The sequence below is a fragment of the Chroicocephalus ridibundus genome, chromosome Z (genome assembly GCF_963924245.1).
Source record: "Chroicocephalus ridibundus chromosome Z, bChrRid1.1, whole genome shotgun sequence".
Lineage (NCBI taxonomy): Eukaryota > Metazoa > Chordata > Aves > Charadriiformes > Laridae > Chroicocephalus > Chroicocephalus ridibundus.
The window spans coordinates 55,305,068-55,324,669 of NC_086316.1; the positions used below are offsets into that span (position 1 = coordinate 55,305,068).

General features: G+C 35.6%; 1 protein-coding gene across 7 annotated transcripts in view; it reads right to left on the reverse strand.

Moving 5' to 3' along the window:
• Nucleotides 1-19,602, reverse strand: part of KDM4C (lysine demethylase 4C) — a 274,028-nt gene that overhangs the window by 133,681 nt on the left and 120,745 nt on the right. The window lies entirely within an intron of this gene.

Below are 19,602 nucleotides of genomic sequence, written 5' to 3' on the forward strand. Positions count from 1 at the left end.
ATGCTTCAAACCAAAATGCATACGAGTACAGTCACAAGTTACAGTTTTGCCCAGGTTTTTCTACAAAGAGGAAGAAATAAGCAAGACAGGAGAATATTATGTTTAAGGTCTAGAAGAGTGTGTTGCAAAAATGCAATCTTATCTTTTGTGTAATGCAGACTCTAAACTCTCATGCAGTATTTTCCTCATTAACTTTGCTCTAGTCCCTGATTCTAGTCCCCCAATTGTTTCTCTTTACAAATTATGCATATAAGTGGATTATTTCAGACATAGTTGAATAAACTCTTAATGATGACCATGAAAATGCAGAAGAGTCTTCACTTCGGATATGGCAGATGCTGAGACATTTTCAGACTAAAGTTACTGTGCCTAACGCTCAAAAATACTAATATTAGGAGACTGCAATAAGTAAATCAATATGCCTTCAGCAAGTAAACTATTGTGGTGGATTGACTTTGACTGGTGGCCAGTTGCTCACCGACCTGCTCTCTCATTACCCCTCCTCAGCAGGACACGGGGAGAAAATAAGATGAAAAAGCTCATGGGCTGAGGTAAGGACATGAAGATCACTGACCATCACACACTCAACTTGAGGAAATTAAATTACATAATGCCAATTAATAACAGATTAGGATAGTGAGAAATGAGAACAAAACTAAAAACAGCCTCCCTCAACGCTCCTTTTTCCCAGGCTCAACTTCACTCCTGACTCTGATGTCTGCAGGGCTGTTTCTCTAACATTTTCCTCACTCCTCTCTCTCACAGCTGTTTTTCACCCTTTCTTAAACATGCCATCACAGAGGCACCACCAGAGTGGCTGGTGGGCTCAGCTCTGGGCAGCCGTGGGTTCATTTTGGAGCCATCTGGACCTGTCTCTGTCCGATGTGGGGGCAGCTCCTCATCCCCTCTCACAGAAGCCACTGCCACAGCCCCCCCTCCACTGCCAAAATCTTGCCACATAAATCCCATGCAACTATTCAGATTAAAAGCAAATTGACTGGCTAAAACATTTAGTCTTAATCTCAATACTTTTAAAGAAGTTATTGTTACAGCTAAATTACTCTGTTAAAGAGCAAAACTGATACAGTATTTTCTTTCAGGTAAGCAGAGATACATAAAAAAAAAAATAAAAAAGAACTAACGGTAAATGCATGGCCTGGCTTTCTGGTTTGCTACAGCTTATCACCCCCTTTTAAACAAGGATGGTGTTTAATCATAGAAAGTTGAAACACACAAACGGGACTGAATGCAACTTTCCTACTAGTTAGCTTTCTGTGTGCTCAATGCAAATTTCTTTGCCTGCTATTCCGACCTACCATTTCTAGTCCACCCTTCTTCCTCTTGAAAATCATAAGATATGTAATGAAAAGAAGGAATCCAAGATGTACTAAAAATGCTTGTTTTCCTTTCAACATGTCAACATCAGTATGTTATATATTCACAACACTGCCCTATAGCGGGAGATGGAATGGAAAGAAGAAAAAATCTTCAGAATACAAACTGTAATTTTATGCAGCTGCCTTTAATGATAGTTTTTACCCAAAATATGATTAGAATTTTCCTTTTTCAAGCAACATGTATATACATACATATATACACTTTCTGTAAAAGACTTAACCTTATTTGAAATACTGTGTCTCATTCAGAGAGTCCTTGATCAGTCAAACTGTGCAGTAACAGAAAAGCAATTAAGATACTTCTGTATACTGGAAAGATGCACAGATGGTCCACTGCAATATTTTTAACTTCTAAAAATTAAATTTGTAATATAAAAGCAACCAACACTGGATTTTCCATCCATTTAGACAGAAAATCCTTTCATAGTCAAGCCATGCTGCTATACACCGATTAGAAATGGTTGTTAAAGCAAAAAAAATTTAGAGGACTACTGTTTTGCTGTTAGACTTCCAGTGGCTTGGAAGAAAATAATTACTTATTCAGCACTGAAGTATCAGAGAAGAAAATAAGTCAAGAAATAAAATTTATTTTTTGATGGAATGATAATAATATATTAAAAGACTCAATATGAATTATGTCTAAATGAGGCACAAAATTTCTGTCTTTGAGTAATCTTTGATCAGTTTCCACTACATTTATTAGCAATACTGCAAATGATTCAGGCAAGTATTAGAAATATCATAGAATATTTTTGATGTTTCAAAGCTTTTAAAAACATAGCAATTAAAAAAAGCAACGGAGAAACATCATGCTCAACACTATTACTGCTTGCCTGAAAATAAAAAAGACAAGCTTGTAGGCATTAAAGGGTGGAAATATTTGGAAGTATCATATCAGACAATGACAACAGATATGTTCTGAAAACCATTTCTCTATTCATACTCCCTAAAATGAGCCAAGAAAAAAAAATAAATGTTGCCTTGATAAATAATCTGGAGGACTTTTGTTATTCTTCTTGTTGGTGGCAACGGTTTTTAATGTTGGGTTTTTTTTCATTTCCCGTTTGACTGACCTGTAGCTCACAAGTTATACGGCTTCCTGCTCCCAAGACAAAAAAGTGACTGAAAGATTCTCTCTAAAGCAAAACTAAATCTCATTCTGTTGAAGAAGCCTCTAGGGACAAACACAAAAGGGACATACCACTGTCTACTAAAATACTCACAGTGATAATTTCATGTATCACAATAATTTTGGGAGCATCTTTCAATATTTTTAAAAGTAAATGCAAAATCAAATCTGTTGGATCGCTACGTAAAATACAGCTGATATTGTCATAAATAAATACTGCAACCTTTGGAAAGAATTATTTTCTATATTCAGTAGAATTAGTTTGATACATATTCTACAATCGATTAGTATGATAGTACGACATTCAGAATACTTAAGGGAACAGAACTCTCTCACAATTCTTTAATATTACTATTAACATCATCAATGTCACCATTACTATTATTTATCCTATCATAAAGATTCAGCTTGGAGGTAAGCAATTCAAATAGCACTTATTAGTAGCTGCAGACCTTTATAGCAAAGAATTGGAAGAAAAATGTTTCAGCGACTTTAACTAACTAGAATAACTAAATGTGAAATTTATTTGTAATACCAGAAAATTACCTAGGAGAGACATGCTCAGCCAAAAGAATTTTTTTCATATATTTGCTATTTGTGAATGAAAAAAGCAATAATTACTTTGTACTAAAAAAGTTAAAGTCTTCCCATTTTGGACTCTGATTCAGGAAAATTTAAAGGAATACAACAAGCTTCTACACTTATGCATACTAGAGTTACACACATGCTTAAGCACATTTTAAAATACCTGCATTTTTCTCCTAATTGCTCTCATTGAGGTAATCATAGAACTCATGTTTTGATCAGCAGCATATTGACCCACTAATACCTATGCTAGTACCTAAGAAGCTCTTGAAAAACACGCTATATCAAGAGCTAAGTACATGTTATAAGGGTCTTTCTAATACTCCATCATTAATATTAAATTCTTTCATCAAACAGAATCACTGGATTTTTCAAATTAACATAAAAATATTCACTCTGTAAAGAATATCACCTTTTGGTGCAACAGAAAGCTAACAGATGATTTATCTTATTATTTGACTAGTAGAAGGGGAGGAGCATTTCTTTATCACAAGAGATCTAAGCACAGAAATGTATATCCAGAGTCAAGCCTCTGTGAGCCACGTTTTTCTTTTTTAGTTCAATGAAGTATATCTGATGATGTACCTTCTAAGATGTGCAATTATATCTTTATCTACAAATATATCTTCTCAACCTAAACATCCGTTGTTCTACTACCCTGTTACAATATTGAACATACTAAGCTTAAAATATCCTGAGGATTTTGGACATTTTGTATTTTGTATTGGATTTTTGTTAATTAAAATGTTATTTTCACTGTATCTGAAATCTACTTTAGTTAAAATTCTCCCAAAGTATTAATTTGAAGAAGAACAGTAGTACTCAACACCTTATTTTTTGTCTTTCCTTTACATATTCATTTCAGAAGAAAAGAGGCACCTAATTCACATTGCAACTGCACAGTGTAAGTAAACTCTTTTTCTACACACCTGTGGAACAGCATGTTTGAGAATAACAGTCAAGAGAAACCATGAAACATTCTGTTCTTTGTAAACACAGAACAGGATTTTTACAAAACATATAACAAACCAACAAATTAGCAGAATGGAGCAAGCATTAGGCTGGTAACCTTCCTTATACACTATACAAGTCCCAATCCACACAGCATACTCTAAAAATGATCTAATCAAGCTATTTTTCACTGGTAACACCTTCCTAACTGCTTATAATGATTAAAGCTTTCTTCATGTACAGTGGCAACGATGTATTTATTGGAGAGAGACATTTTAAATAATTTAGATCCTTCTTACCATCTTGACTTCAACTGCACTTCAAATAGAGTATTTCACCCACTATATTCCACTCTTCTTGCAATACTTTAAATGAATCATGTTCAAACAACATAAAAAATGCTTTTTGATGAACAACATTTTTAAAGGTGCTGCAACTGGAACTGCTTCCTGTGGACTACCTGTAGAAGAAGTGCTTGATAGGTACCTCTTTGTTAGGAGGACAGGATTTAATAAATCCTGGTAACAATAACTGTTCTTTGCTATGGAATCAGGCAGTGATATATTTTCACACTGACCTTCTGGCAACTTGTAGGCAGTGTTGCAGAAACCTTTGATATCAGTTAGCCATCTGTGCAAGCTTCAATAAAGCAAGCCTTCCTTTAGTAAGTCTCAGGGACCACACTCACTTTTCCCTGACACAACCAGTCACGCACAGCAAAAATACAAATTCAAAACACCATTCTTTGTTAAGGTTCATTTATACACTTCCACGATGTTTTGGGTAAATAATAGAAAAAAATATTTTTAATAATTTTATTTGTATTCACCTATGCATAAGAAATAGTCTGCAATATTTTAAAAATAATCCAATATTTAAATAGCGCATTACAAAATATGTGGTTTTTTCGTGATTCCTATTTCCAATGTTTTAAGCTTACACATAATGCCACCTACACATCCCTACATAAAAAAAAGACTCAATTTATACTATGTAGAACTGATTCCATCAGTATCAGATGCCAAAATGTGGCTGTTTTCCTCCAATTCCTTTGAAACCCAGGCAACAGAAACAGCGTGATAGGACACAGCTGAAGGAAGCCCATCTTTTCTTAAATGTTCCACCTCTCAGCCCTTCTTTCTCTTTATCTTATCTGCCCATTATGCCTTTTTGGTTATACTCTTTCCTCATTTACGTGACACAGAAACCACTGAATTAAGTACAAGTTAGGTGTGCAGATGAGAAAACTGATGAAATTCAAAATGGAAGTGAGGCATCAGTCTGTGATCCAAGGAACTTGCTGGAGACAGGTAAAGATGAGGACAGAAAGAAATTTCTATCCAGAGCAAGAGGAGAGAAGAGATTTTACATACATTTGGTAATTTACAGGTCTTCTTGAACTCTATATCTGAGTTGTAATCTAGAGTAACAGATTAATGCACAGGACAGCAGTCTCACTTACCAAGTTTTGACACCTATCTATCCAGTAATTTTAAGGGGGCAAAAAAAAAAAAATCAAAATTTTTGCAATGCATGATGTCACATTTGATGCAGGCCCAGCTATCATTGCCAACAAAGCTCAAGCCTTTTAAGTGACAATAAAACAGTTGAAAGGGTATCTCTGTGAGATACTTGTTTAAGGTTTCCTGCTGGTTTGGGGTTTGTTTTGGAGTAGGGTGGGTTTAACATATCTTGAAAATAATTCCTTGAGTTTCCACAACTACACTACCCTTGTTTGTCCTATTACAATAAATCCTTTACTGTTACCTTTCCTGGCACTACTCTAATTCCTTGGAAGATTTAATCATTACCTCTTACCTTTTTTCCCTTCGCTCTGATTTCACTCTGGATTTCTAGCCCAAATTCTTGCCTCTTTCACTCACATTCACTTTTCCATCCATCCCTCGTGCCTATACACAAAAACCATTTTGCCTGGAGTCTTTATCTCTCTGCTGTGTGTTTCAACTGCCCTTGCTCTATCCTTCTCTTAGCTCTGCATTGTTTCCTTTCCTAGTATCTTTGGGCTGCATTTCCTCAGATCCAGAAAATGAAGGCTTCTCTCACTTAACTTAAACTGTCTTCTAATTCCTGTATTTTAAAATGGAAGGATTCTGACCCTGCAAAGTTATAATTTATAGCAAAGAAATTAATCTTCATCTACAGCAGATAAGAATTAACCAATTCTAAAATATCTTCAGAAATAATAAATCAGAAGTCTGTTCATTACCATTATAAAAAATAACTTGTATTTCTGCAATACCTAATACCATGTCATTCCTCATCTTGATTACACAAATTCCACAGTCATTATCATGGATTTACTTACAGAGAGTTCATTACTATCAAGCATAAGAAAGGAATTCAGAAATGAACCAGTACAGAAATTCTCAACAACTACGAATATCCTTAGCTCATTAATTACAGCAAAGGGATGGTTGTAACATATTGCAGGTAAGAAGTCGGTATAATGGGAATCCTAATAAGGAAATTTTCCTTCTCTATTCCAAATAAACTCAAAATAAAATCAATAGATTATCAGTTTGAAAATTGTATTCCTACATACCAGCTTGGAAAAAACTCAAATTAGAACTCCACATACTGCAGATTAAAGGGGGTTCTGGGAAGACAGACACAGATATACACATGGTATGAGTAGATGCGCTGAGGAATAAGAACTTTTTCTGTTATTTTGCAGTGTTGCTTATTGGCTAAAATAAACTGTTACCTCCACTGGATTATTTAAGACCCTCTTCTGGCACAATTAATATATCTGTGTATCACTAGTTATTCCAGCAACTGGCAAATTATTGTCAGAACTTTCAGAAGTCTTTTCTAAATTCAGGTTCAGATTTAACAATAATTGAAGATTCACAGTAATATAACCAGAGGAGTATAGACAATTTTTTCCCCACAACAATTAAAGTTTTACAGAGTTCCAAACCTACCTGCCATTATTAAAAATTACGGTTGCATTTACACGTGATAATACTCACAGACAGATCATGTTGAAAACTAAATACTAAATATTTAGTATTTAGTACTAATTACTAAAATTAAGACTCATCTAAAGCCTTAGAACTATCGAGCATTCCTCAATGTTGCCTCTGAAGCACAGCACAGCAAATGGAGTAGTGACTTACCCTTACATTAATAAAATGATAAATCTCTTTTTAAAGTTCAGAAAATATTTTTTTCTAACAATTTTGAAGATGTTCTAAAATGTCACGACACATATTTCTCAGGTTTTACCTTGTAGCATCTAGAACATTACATTAAGGGATGTTAAAAACAGCAAATTAATGTTATCAATGGTAAATCACAGTACATAATGACTTCTGCCTAGGGGAAGAAGAAGAAAGCAATGAAATTCCTATCGGGGGAAAAGCTGTGGTCGAGTCTCATGTGAAGCATGCAAAGCACCATCATATTCATTAAGTTTCTCTAAGGCATATGATAAATTCTTGCAAAAGCTTGGCTCGGTTTTTCAAGTCTTAGATGCCTGAAATTCATCACTCATGTACACCTTGTAGGTTCTGTAAATGCTGAGTCAAACAGCAGGCTGAGTCAACCACCGTTTTGTCTATATATTAATAACCTCACTGCTCCAATTTCTAAGTGTTATTCTTAACTGAAAATTCACAGAGGATAAGAACTACGAAAATTAACACCTAAAAGATTTATTCCTGATTGTCAATCTACTGAATAATTTTTTGGCCAATGTGACTTTTAAATCGAGTTTATGTCACCCTACGACACTTCATTTGTACTCTTGCTCAGCAAAGCAGAATGATATTTAGAAAACCTATATACCTTCCAACAGATAATGAAAAAGTCTGTAGTTCTATACACCATCATTCTAGGAATTCGAGAAAGCTTTGCAAATGTTACTGTTTCTTCCTGATACCAGAGAAGATGACCACAGAAAGGCTTATTTGTCAAGGTCACAATACAAGCCACAGTCAAAACTGATACTAGAATATATTTTAATTTCAGTTCCCTGCTCCAGATGTTAGACCTTATTTCTAAACTGAACAGATGAAAAAGAATGATTTTCCCAGATCGTAAAATATTTGTGAAAAAAATTATTATATGGTCGTACCATGTATTTTAAAAGGTAAAAATACCCCAGAAATTTCAAATAATCTGCAGCTATCTGTTTACATAGCTTACCCTTTAACAAAAGACAGAAAGGAAGGAAACTGTAGCTATGCAACATTATACCACTATTTAAATCCAAACTAAGTAAGCAACGGAGCACTGTGGTTGATTTTTTTTTTTAAAAAAGCAATTCTTCCAGAAACTATGCAAAAAAAAAAAAAAAAGGCACCCAATTAGAACAAAGTTCAAAAGTAAGATTTTATGTCAATGTTAAGTAAACCACGTGGCTGAGAACAATGCTGTGTTTATGCTGTGTTGATGAGCTGAGAACAGTGGCTTTGTTAAATTGGTTGTCTAGGTTTGGTAAGGTAGGAAAAGATAAGAAAGTAGGAAAAAATGTTAGCAAGACAGAAATTTCAGAATCCTCTATGACTTTTTCCTCTAATAAATACAAGTTGATCTATGAAGCAAACCCATCAAATGTTCCTACCACAGTACTGAAGTAGCAAGTTGATCATGAAAAAGGTAACAACACTGAAAGAACGAAATCTACTCACAACCCAACTCTTATGGTTAGTATCTTGGAACACTAGGCTCAACTATTACAATTACTCAAATATATAACTTGCAAAAATACAAAGCAAAAGAGTAGAATCAGAGAATTATGTATTTCACCTGCCACAAAGAGGAAAGAGTAACCGAACGAAAAGAAAATTCATTGCATGAAGTATGCATTCAAAATAGGGTGAAACTACCCCTAGACATTTTTTGCAAGAAATGGAATATGTTTCTGTTGACTAAAGCTCTTGTACAAAAAAAATAGACTCACTGATGCGAAGCAAAGCCCCTTCTAGCAAGCACTGGGTTATCAACAAATACATCATTGTCACTGAAGATCCTAGAGAAACATCTGCCAATAGTCCTGGAAAATTGAACCCATTCCTAGAAAATATGAGTTTCCAGCTAACAAATATGATAGACAAACAGAAAGGCTCAGTGGGAACAGAGATTGTATTCAATTTAAACTCCTAATGAAAAAAAAATGATGGACCATTCAAAGCAATGGAATTTCCTTCCAGTCGAGTGAAGCAAAAAAAGAAGGAACAATGATGTTGACAATGCAGGCCTTTCCTGCTTATGCTTTCTAAAAGAATTATAATCAAATGAAGAACTTGACAGAAGATGATGACCAACATTCCTCTTGCCTCAGACAATTTACCAGGCCCTAGAGTTGGGGGGGAAAAAAACATTACTTCCATATCTACTGAAGTGGTCATATTGCCACAGTGATCGCAGTTCCTATGCTGACAGCTACAGATATAAGGCAAGAACTCTCCCAAAACAGATCCAACAATTCCATTCTAGCGGTGGTCAAGCTTTTCAGAGAACAGTAAAATCAAAACGAACTAACTCTGCAGTTATATCAGACACATCTATATAATTTGTTTATATGTCCATCAATCCATAAAACAGAGTGAGAGTTAGAACAAAATAAATATACCAAGTATCAGAACAGGTAAGAATGAATTTGAAGCTGGTATACGGAGCTCAGTGTGGAGCATGCAGGCTCATCATTAGGTAAGAAACTGAAAACCATTTACTAAGGTACCAGAATTACTTGCCATGTCTTTGGTTCAATACATTTTATTAAACCAGTCTATAACAGGACTGCTCTCAATCCATTAGCTCCTCGTCTTACAAAAGTCTAGGGTAGCTAATATCTTCAAGTATCAGTATTATTTGCAATGAAAGCACTGACCTGCCATTAGCCTATTCAGAAGTAGGCTAGATGGTCATATTATTGATTCAAGAAACATCTGGTAGCATCAAAGACTGCACGGACAATATAAAATACATATATTTGAAAAAATTTTTCTTATGTTATTCTGAGATTCACATTGTGAAGCGTTAGATAGGTCTGCGTTTTGCTGCCCAAACACAGAATCAAAAAGTTTGGTGTTGCAGAGCATTATTACCTTATAGTACTGGACACTAAAAGAAGTTCAGAACCTAAACCTGTACAGCTGTGTAAAAGAACAGCCAGCCACATACAGCCACAGTCTGTCTCCCACACTCATACATCCACGGTCTGTCTCCCATACTCATACATCCACACAAGATCCTCCAGCCACCCTCTGAAGCTGGGAAGGTAGTACGACCAGAGATCTGTGTGGTTGCAAAGCGTAAATGTTATAATCACTTTCTTGGCTAGGTGACTGCATTATTAACCTGTTTATACCAACTTATATGCTACGCCACAAGAACTCCTTGGCATTAGGACACTGCGAAGAAGTGTGTTCAAAACAGTTTTGTCTTCATCAGTAAGTAGTTATGCACGATTCTTGACATGCCAAGTGTGCTTAAACTAAAACCTCTTTACTATGCTTCAGTATTTTAAGTCTGCATACAACTAAATGTGTGCTAACTGACAAACTTTTTAAAACATTTTTCTAATATGGGTAGGACAAAACACTGTGTAAGTGAATACGGAAGGCTTACAAACTTCTTCAGTGAGGGTTATGATGCAGTTAGGAGGAACTTGCTAAAAAGTTACCAAATGCTGATCGTTTGTAGCAAGTAGATTCAAAAGGCATCACAGTGTTAAGATGACTTTGCTCTCATCAAACAGTATGCTTCGTTTAGGCTTTTTCCTTTTCTCTTTTTCATTCAACAGAACGCAATAAAGAATATGTGTCATTTTATCGTTATCCATTTTGGGTGGCTGTAATAGATAAAAGGATCATTTAAGATCTATATGCCTTTTTCGATAATTACTATCTAAAGTAATCAGAATTGCCATCAGCCAGTTGTTCCTTACGTTTTCACAAAAGATCGGGATTCTGCTTGTGAGAGAGCGACAATATGATGCACTGCTCATTGAATTTTTCTGCCAAATGAATAGGTGGTATTTTCCCACAACGGCAGGGAGAGTGTCGTGGTTTAACCCCAGCCGTCAGCTAGGACCACGCAGCCACTCACAGTTTTCCCTTTTCGCCCCAAGAAGGGCAGGGAGAAGAGGGAGAAAAGAAGGGGAAAGGGAAGGGGAAAAAAAACTCGTGGGTTGGGATAAAGACAGTTTAATAGAATAACAGAAAAAGGAAAATAACAATAATAATGGTAAAAGAATATAAAAGATAAAGTAATACAACATAAATCACTCTTACCACCCGGTGAACTGGTTGCCCAGCCCATCCCGACCAGTGATCACAGATTCCCCCACCCCCAGCCAACCCCCATTTATATACCAAGCATGACATCTGTGGTATGAAATATTCCTTTGGCCATTCCATTTTTCTATCTATGCTTCTTCTCAGCTTCTATGGGAAGCTGAAAAAAGTCCTCGAATAGTGTAAACATCACATAGCAACAACTAAAACAACATGGATTATTGATATTCCTTTCATACCACATCTGAAAACACAGCAACCACTAGAAAGAAAATCAACTCTATCACAGCTGAAACCAGGACAGAGATAAAGAATTTCTGTAGTCATAGTCTAATACTAACTAATGAAGCTTCTATGGGCAAAAGAAAAATACGGTTAGCTTCCAGTGGATTGGGCTCAAAATTTATCATAACTAGTTCATTTACAAGTAGCAGTTTGACGTTCTCAACACAATCAGGTAATCAGATTCAGCTCTTCATAATCAGCTCATCTAGGATATTAAATATTAATATTTTTAACTAAGAATTTTGTGTGAGCATAAAAACCTAAATACTGCATTTCTGATGCTGTCATATCCTAAAGAATATTTGGTTTAATCAGAGACACAAGACTTTATGCATGGGGTTCACATTACTATTGTTCTTATTTGCAAACCATAAAATGCATTCTTTTACTGATTTTTAGTCCATTTTTTAAAAATGCATTTATTCCAGATTAAATAAATAAAACTCCTATTGACATTTAAAGGCTTCAACTTCATAGAAATATCTTGTTTGCATTTCATGCCAAGGAATATTGTGTTACATGACTTTTCCTCTGAGAAGCCTTTACATGAGGTTTGTATTTGGCAGAGAGAGAATTGATAAGACCGAACAAATGGTCTCGTATGATACCCTGGTTGCTTTTTCAGCTATAGTCTATTACTCAGACAGAACATATCTGAAGAGTGAATGAGATTTCTGCATTAACTTCCAACAGTCCCACACATTTCTAGAAGATGTTCTATCCCCACTTGCAGCTAGCCCAAAATCTATCATAATAAAAGCTGGTATCACTTCCATAGGCTGGCAGGCAGTAAAGACCAATCTAACATAATTCAACCTCATTCTGGCCAACTGTATTTCTGGTTTCAAAAAAAACCACATCTGTTTGTTTTATACAGTGACACCAAAAAAAAAAGGCTGTAAATATAGACACTTAAAAGGAAATCACCATATGCAGTTCTCTTGTTTATGCCTTGAAAACTGCCTTCTTATTATGATCTATTAACTGTTAAGAAGAACACCTACTTAAATACGTTCTACATTCATAAATATGTTCTTCATGAAAAAAAAAACAGGAAAAAAAAAGGCAAATACCAGTAGCTCTCCATTAAGCAGTGCAAAAGCCAATATTCTTGGCTGTTTGACACAGTGAACTGAAGTGAGAAAACTAGGTTTAAAAGAAGAGAAAAAACAATCAATATGAAATACTATTGACTACTCTAATCCTATTAAATAAACGTTATACAGATTCAGTATTGCAAAACTGAAATACTGTGATCAACTCAAGGCCTACTCTACCCTTAAAGACTTGCACTGAAGAAGTAAGTTTTCTCTCTGTGTAATCAGATAATTAAATAATTTCTATCAAAGAGAACTACCTTAATGTAGTACCCCAACTTAAAGCAGCAGAATTTGTTACCCATTTTCATAATTTTTAATAGATCTTTTCCTTGCTTGCTGCATATCTAAAAGGCTACCAATATTTTAATTAAAGAAAATAATAACTTACATTCTATAACAATTCTAATTAAGTATCTCAACTCTACAAATAGAATTGAGTTTAATTTCAACAGTCTCCAAATTTCTGGGTATTTCCATTCCAGTTTGAAGAATTGATGATGGAGGTGAAATCCTCAGTTGCAAAGTTTAAAAAAGAGCTACTATCTCAATGGTCAGTCATGTGCATTCAAAAAATAGAGTGATGCTTCCTTGCACACCTTCATGAGTTTAGGTAATACAACTGTATGTTCTGAATTGTTGGAGCTTTCTCTGTAAGTTTGGGCCTGGCATTCTAACATGAACAAACTTCATATTGCCCTCAAAGAATCATCACCCTCATTTATTCAGGCAAAAGTTGTAATTATGTCCTTGTGTTAACATGGTTTTTCCCAAAAAGTAAAGACTGATGTTAAATTAAATATCTTGACAGCAGGACCAACAGGACAAGAAATTAAACTATACAGAGAATAGGACAGAATATGTAAACATCTTCAGTAAAGGATGGAAACTACTAAGAATTCTTATTTTTCTCCTAATGTTTTTTTTCTTATTCCCTGTTAAACATATGTAAGTGCTTTAAGTCGAAATTCTAGAAAATAGCACTTAAAAGTTTTTTGTTCAGCACGGGTCTCTGAATACTTAATAGGGTTATTTTTTATTTATATTGCATGTGATAAGACCAAATTAGATCATTAAATTTTAACATTCCATGGAGGAACGATAATGGCTTTCTGATGATGTCAGAATAGTTAGTATAAAACTTTTGCGTTTACTTTTCCAGTGTGATCAGCATCTTATTTTATTGTGCAGATGTCACTCTACCAAATTATTATCAAATTGTTCCATCTTTAAGTAGATAATTCTATGCCATATGTTTGTGTAGGAATTAAGATTCTTGCACCGGAACATACCATATTGCTCTCTCTCACTAAAATACAGTTAAAGAATTAATGCTTAATAGACACATGCAGTGAACGCTAAACCTGCCGCTGGGAAGGACGTGACACAAAAAGGAGAACTTTACAGTTGAAAAGAACATCAAGTAACCAACCCTACTGGAAAAGAACTAGTAATTTAAACTCAAGACTTGTACGATCACAAAATCACATGAGGGAAGATAGAGGGACTGTGAATTATATTATTTGATAAGTTGCCTCTAAGATTATCTACTTTCTGAGAAAATATAGTTTCTTCAGCTTCTGTTGACTTAAATGGAAGCTGAGGATGCATCATGCCCTGCTGAATCAGAAGCTTTGTGAGTATCAGTAGTTTAAGGGGAAAGCAAATTGTCTTCAAGAGGGACACAAAGAGAAGAAAATTTAAGTTAAAGGAAATCATAAATCAAGATTGCAACCCGGGTCAGAAATATTGGGGTTTTTATCCAAATTCATCAGAAGCATATGTGAAATGTTTGTGTTACAGGAAAAAACAGTGGCAAGACGACCTTTCTAAAATGAGATGCATGTCTTCTTAATATCATTTTTCTGAAAAACATGTATGTACTCATCACACATCACATCTTCTACCCTTTATACTCTAAAAAGACAAAATGACCACTTCCAACTTCTTCACTGTTGATTACAAACAAACACAGAAGGAACTGTGATGGACTTATTGTATGCTATGTCTTCTTTTTCAAGGATAACATTCTTAAGGAAGACATCAATGGCAGTAAAGAGAACTGGTAAAAAGCTCTCCCAAAAGTTCACATTCTTCATATAGTATTAAGTGGAATGAAAAAAATCACCTAAGAAGAGGCCTGCAATTACCACAGAAATTTCCACTATTGTCTTTTGCTAGGTACATACCAAAAAAGGTCTGGATCATGAGGATTATTTCCTTACAATGTTCACTTCTTTCACGCTGATTATAGGGGAAAATGGAAAAATAAAGAAAACAAGATACCAAGCAGTATACTGTAAGTACTAAAAGCCATCTATTTAAAGACACACTAGTTACTTTTCCTAATTTTATTAAGGACAGCTTTTAAGCAGTTTGAGATTTTATTACTGTGCCATTTCTGGAGATCATAACAAGCAATATTCCAGTTTAAAGGAAGTAAACCCACATGGTTCTAATGACAAAATGGAAGCAGAATCCACACAGCTGTTTCTATTGTGCAAGAAGTTCATTTTTTTGCCCTTTCTTGTCCTCCTGGCTCTGGAATTCAGCATTCGTCTCTGGGAAAAAATAAGCCTATTCATTCCTGTCACATGCTTTTGCAGTTTCAGTTATGTCCACAGAATTACACCTACACCACATGTCTTCTTCCCCCATTTTAACGCACGAGGCTGCTTACTCTAATATTAAGAACTGAAAAAATCAATCCCACTTCTGTGCCTGTGCTATCTATTCAACTCGGCTCCAGTCAATGAACAAAGCTTTCTTAATTTGCTTTCAAATGAGAATCCTCCCTTTTCAACAACTTTTTGAATCAATCTTTCTTGAACAGAAACGATCAAAATAGCATAGTCTTTCAGGTGGTAACTATAGTCCTCAGATGGTTAGTTACTACGGTCTTCTACAAGGGTAGTGATACTTCCATATCGCTAGGACAAAAACAAAAAAAAAGTTGTTACTGGTATTATCTACAATTGCATTTCTTTTATTCAATAACATCCTTCTCACTTAAGGGTGAGAATAAGGGTGAGCTGATAAGGGTTCTCACACTTATCAACTAAGTAGGCCCAGGGTCTTGGTGGTACTTCATCATTTCTAAGTGACAAGGTCCCAGCTGCCAGCAGCCGTTCCTGTTGCTCACACCCTGAGGACCATCTTTTTAAACCACCAAACAAGCAAATGAAATGGAAGTATTTGACACTGTGGTGGCTAGCATATGTCCACCAGAAGCTGTGCCACAGCACTCTCCAATTAATGCAACAATATCACTTAGGACTAAGGGATGTTTTTCCCCGCATTTGAGAAGATACACAAACTAGGGATGTGACAGGATTGCGCAGTTGCAACAATTAAGTAAAAAGCATCTCTTTCTCAAGTAAAAGGCTACGGTTTCTAATAATCATTTTAAAATATCCATGATATCAAACAGTAAAAAAAATTACCAATAAGGCAGTCCCACTACCACCACTCCACACCCTCTTAGGCCCAGATTAATTCGTAGCTTGAACATTTGTGTTCAAGGTTTCCTGCCCTTCCAGATGACTTTGCCTGTAGTCCTGTTACTCAAAAAATTTTAGTTGCTCAAGTAGCATTTCTAGGTTTCTGGGAAACAGAAGTTTCTCCAAACTTGGAAAAGTAGCAACTATTTTACATTTGAATAAAATGAGAAACACAGAGTAGACTTATAATAATTATGGGCAAAGGAATCTGCCTCAGATTTTTCTGCTTGACTTAACAGGACTTTACCTCTGATGCATCCTGAAAGTTCATGATTCTCACAGCCTGCTAGCCAGAAGAGGAGACAATGCTTAAATCTGTAACTGGGCTCAAACTATGTGCTATAACTAAGTAGGCCTGTCTGCAAGTCTGTTTCAGAAGCTGTGACCAGTAATTAATACAGCTCTTCACAGCTCTTCTAAACCAAAGAAGGTTTTAATCTTAAAGGAACAGATAACTTTGAATGAAAAACAATGTTTAAACAATGAAAATTGTCCACGGATATTTGTCTTCCACAAGCTGAGCCCAACTGCCTCAGATCATGTGTGCAGTCTCAGGCTCTATATCTGCCTGGTCTTCTGTGAATAATTCTCAAACATTTTCCAGACAACAATACTTTTTTTAACTATTTCAATTGTCTGAATTAACCTCTCCAAGCCATTACAAGCAAATACATCGTTACAGCTAGGCTTGGAAGAAATGCTTTCTCAATTAAAATATGCGCATTGTTTTTTATCCTGACAACTGGGAGGTTTAGTTATTTAACCGTAATGATAGCCTCATGATAGCTTCTTTAACAGACTTGCTACTGAATTACAATATTGCGTATGCAGCACATTTCCAACACAGTCACGAGGCAATCTTCTCCTTGCTGCAAGACCGGGTCTCACACGCTGGTACCGAGCTGCTCTGCACATTCCACAGCACTCAGTTCAAACACAAACCACGCGCTGTATTCAAAACACTTTCTTCTCTCTTCATGTAAAAAGCACCGTGAGGTGCAGGTGCACAACATACACAGCACTACCATCGACTGGGTGACACACATTATGAAAGTTACCAGTTACAGGTGACGGGAAGACTTTAATATTTACCTTGCTTCCAGGTCTGGATTATTACTATTTTTATTAACCCCTCTGCAGATCAATTATTTGTCTCCACAGAACTTTGACAGCAATTTTGAAATGAAATCAAGATTTGAAAAAAAAAAACAGAGAGTAAAGGTCATGTGTCTTTAAACATTCTCAACAACGTCAAGAATACTTTCTGTCTGTCCTGAATGGTCCTTTCTAGTCCACAGCAATTAACTATTTATTGATTTTAAAGATGACAATGCATTCTAATATACTAGAACCAATATACTTTCTTAAAAAACTCACCTACAATATCACATTACTTTAATCCAGGGTCCTGTTTATAGAAGAAAATGACAAATTGGGGTAACCTGCACCAAGGGATACAAACATTACTGAGAATTGTTACGAATCGGACAAGTAACCATGCTATAGAAAAAAACAGACACTATGTAATTTGTACTGAAACAGAACATAAAATAAAAGGTAAATTACAATTCACTGTTTTTAAAAGTCATATTCAATTTGGCCTTCTTTACAGTATCTCAGAAAAAATTGCAAAAGGAAATGCTACCACCCTATAGCCAAATTCTCATTACGGAGATTTCGATTTTCCTTGGCTTTCATGGTCCAGTTTTGTAACTATTAAAAGATTCAGAAAACAGTTGAGTGTAATTGTGACTTGGTCGTGACTGGCAGCAGAATCTTTTGTTAATCACCACTATATGCAAAGGTACCCAGCTTTACAGAAAGTATGGCTAGGAACTCATTTAAACTCCAACTATAAAACTGTTCTTAGAAAAGGGAAGACAGGCACATGGAAGACAGATTAAAAAGCATACACCAAAGACATTCATTCGTACTTCCTTCCACCCTTGAATGCTCAGACTTATTTAAAGTCACTTAGAAATTTCCAGGTAATATTTTCTGTTTCAGGAAATCATCAGTGCTTATCGGGCCATCACCCAAAGGAACCTAAGCATATACAAATGACAAAATAGCTTCCTCTGCAGTTTGATCGAGGAATGTGTCATCTTACATATGCAGTGAAAGTAAATGGTGCTGCTCAGAGAATACAATTATTTTTTTAATCACTCCTAATGGTATTTGTAACTCTGTCATCTATAATACGGGAAAATAAACAGATATTATTGAACATGTAATAAAAGTTGATCACCTACTCAAACATGGAAGAATGACATTTTTCCTAATATCAGTGTGCAATAACGGCATAGTTTGTACATATATTATGAAATACTGGCAATAAATAGAGGTAGCGCTGTCAACATGCAGCATTTGTCTATCTGCTACATATTACAAATCTTATATTCCATTCATCTAGTTTTGTAGGGGCACGGCAACACTCTTAATGGAGGCTGTTAAGGTTTGATAGTTATCACACAGATTGGAAAAATACAACATGGTACATAGCATGCTTTACTGCTCCAGGTTTAAGCCACGGGCCAAACAAAACAAAACAACCATCATCACGTCTGACCCCTACCCCTCCCCTCCCCCCTCAAAAAAACCCCACATACAAAACCAACCGCACCATTCACTTCATTTTGGAAGACTGATTTTTATTTTTATTTTTTTAGTAGGATGTCATGAACCTTTACTCAAGTAACACTTACAGTACAGAAAACAGGTCTCATGACTATTTCAAATACATCAAATCAAGCCCTGTGTTTAAGACCATCGCTGAACAGTCACCTTCTTCATTGTTACTGAAAAGTATCAATTAACAAACTGCGCTGATCAGTGAAAAATATTACATAAGAAAACAACTCACAAAAAAGATGCCCTACAGCCATAACTTACTAGCCAAATAAATATCCTGGTGCACCACGTAACCGGAATTCTACTATCAGTAACAGAGTATGAGACATGCTCTGCTTTGGACTTCAAGTCTTTTTTAAAATATATTATGTTTACTTTTTACATGTCTTCTCTGTTAACATATTTCCTTTCATAAGGACTGAGAAAGGAAATTAGCACAGCACAGGACACAGATTTCAGGAGAGCAGATTTCAGCTCACTGAAATAACTGGTAGATGGGATCCCAAAGGGGACAGCTCCAGAGGATAAAAGACTTCAGGAAAGTTGGTATACACTTAAGGAAAACAACCTCTAAGTCCATGAATGGTTCATCCTGATACTCAGGAAAACCAGAATATTTAAATGTATCAGGAACTGGCTCGGCTAAACCATAACTCAAGACTAAGCTCCAATGCAACAAAGCAGCATATGGAAGACGGAGGCAGAGCAAGCCTACAAAAGAGGAACTTTAGGCACAGTGTTAGGAGAACCAAAGGTCGTCTA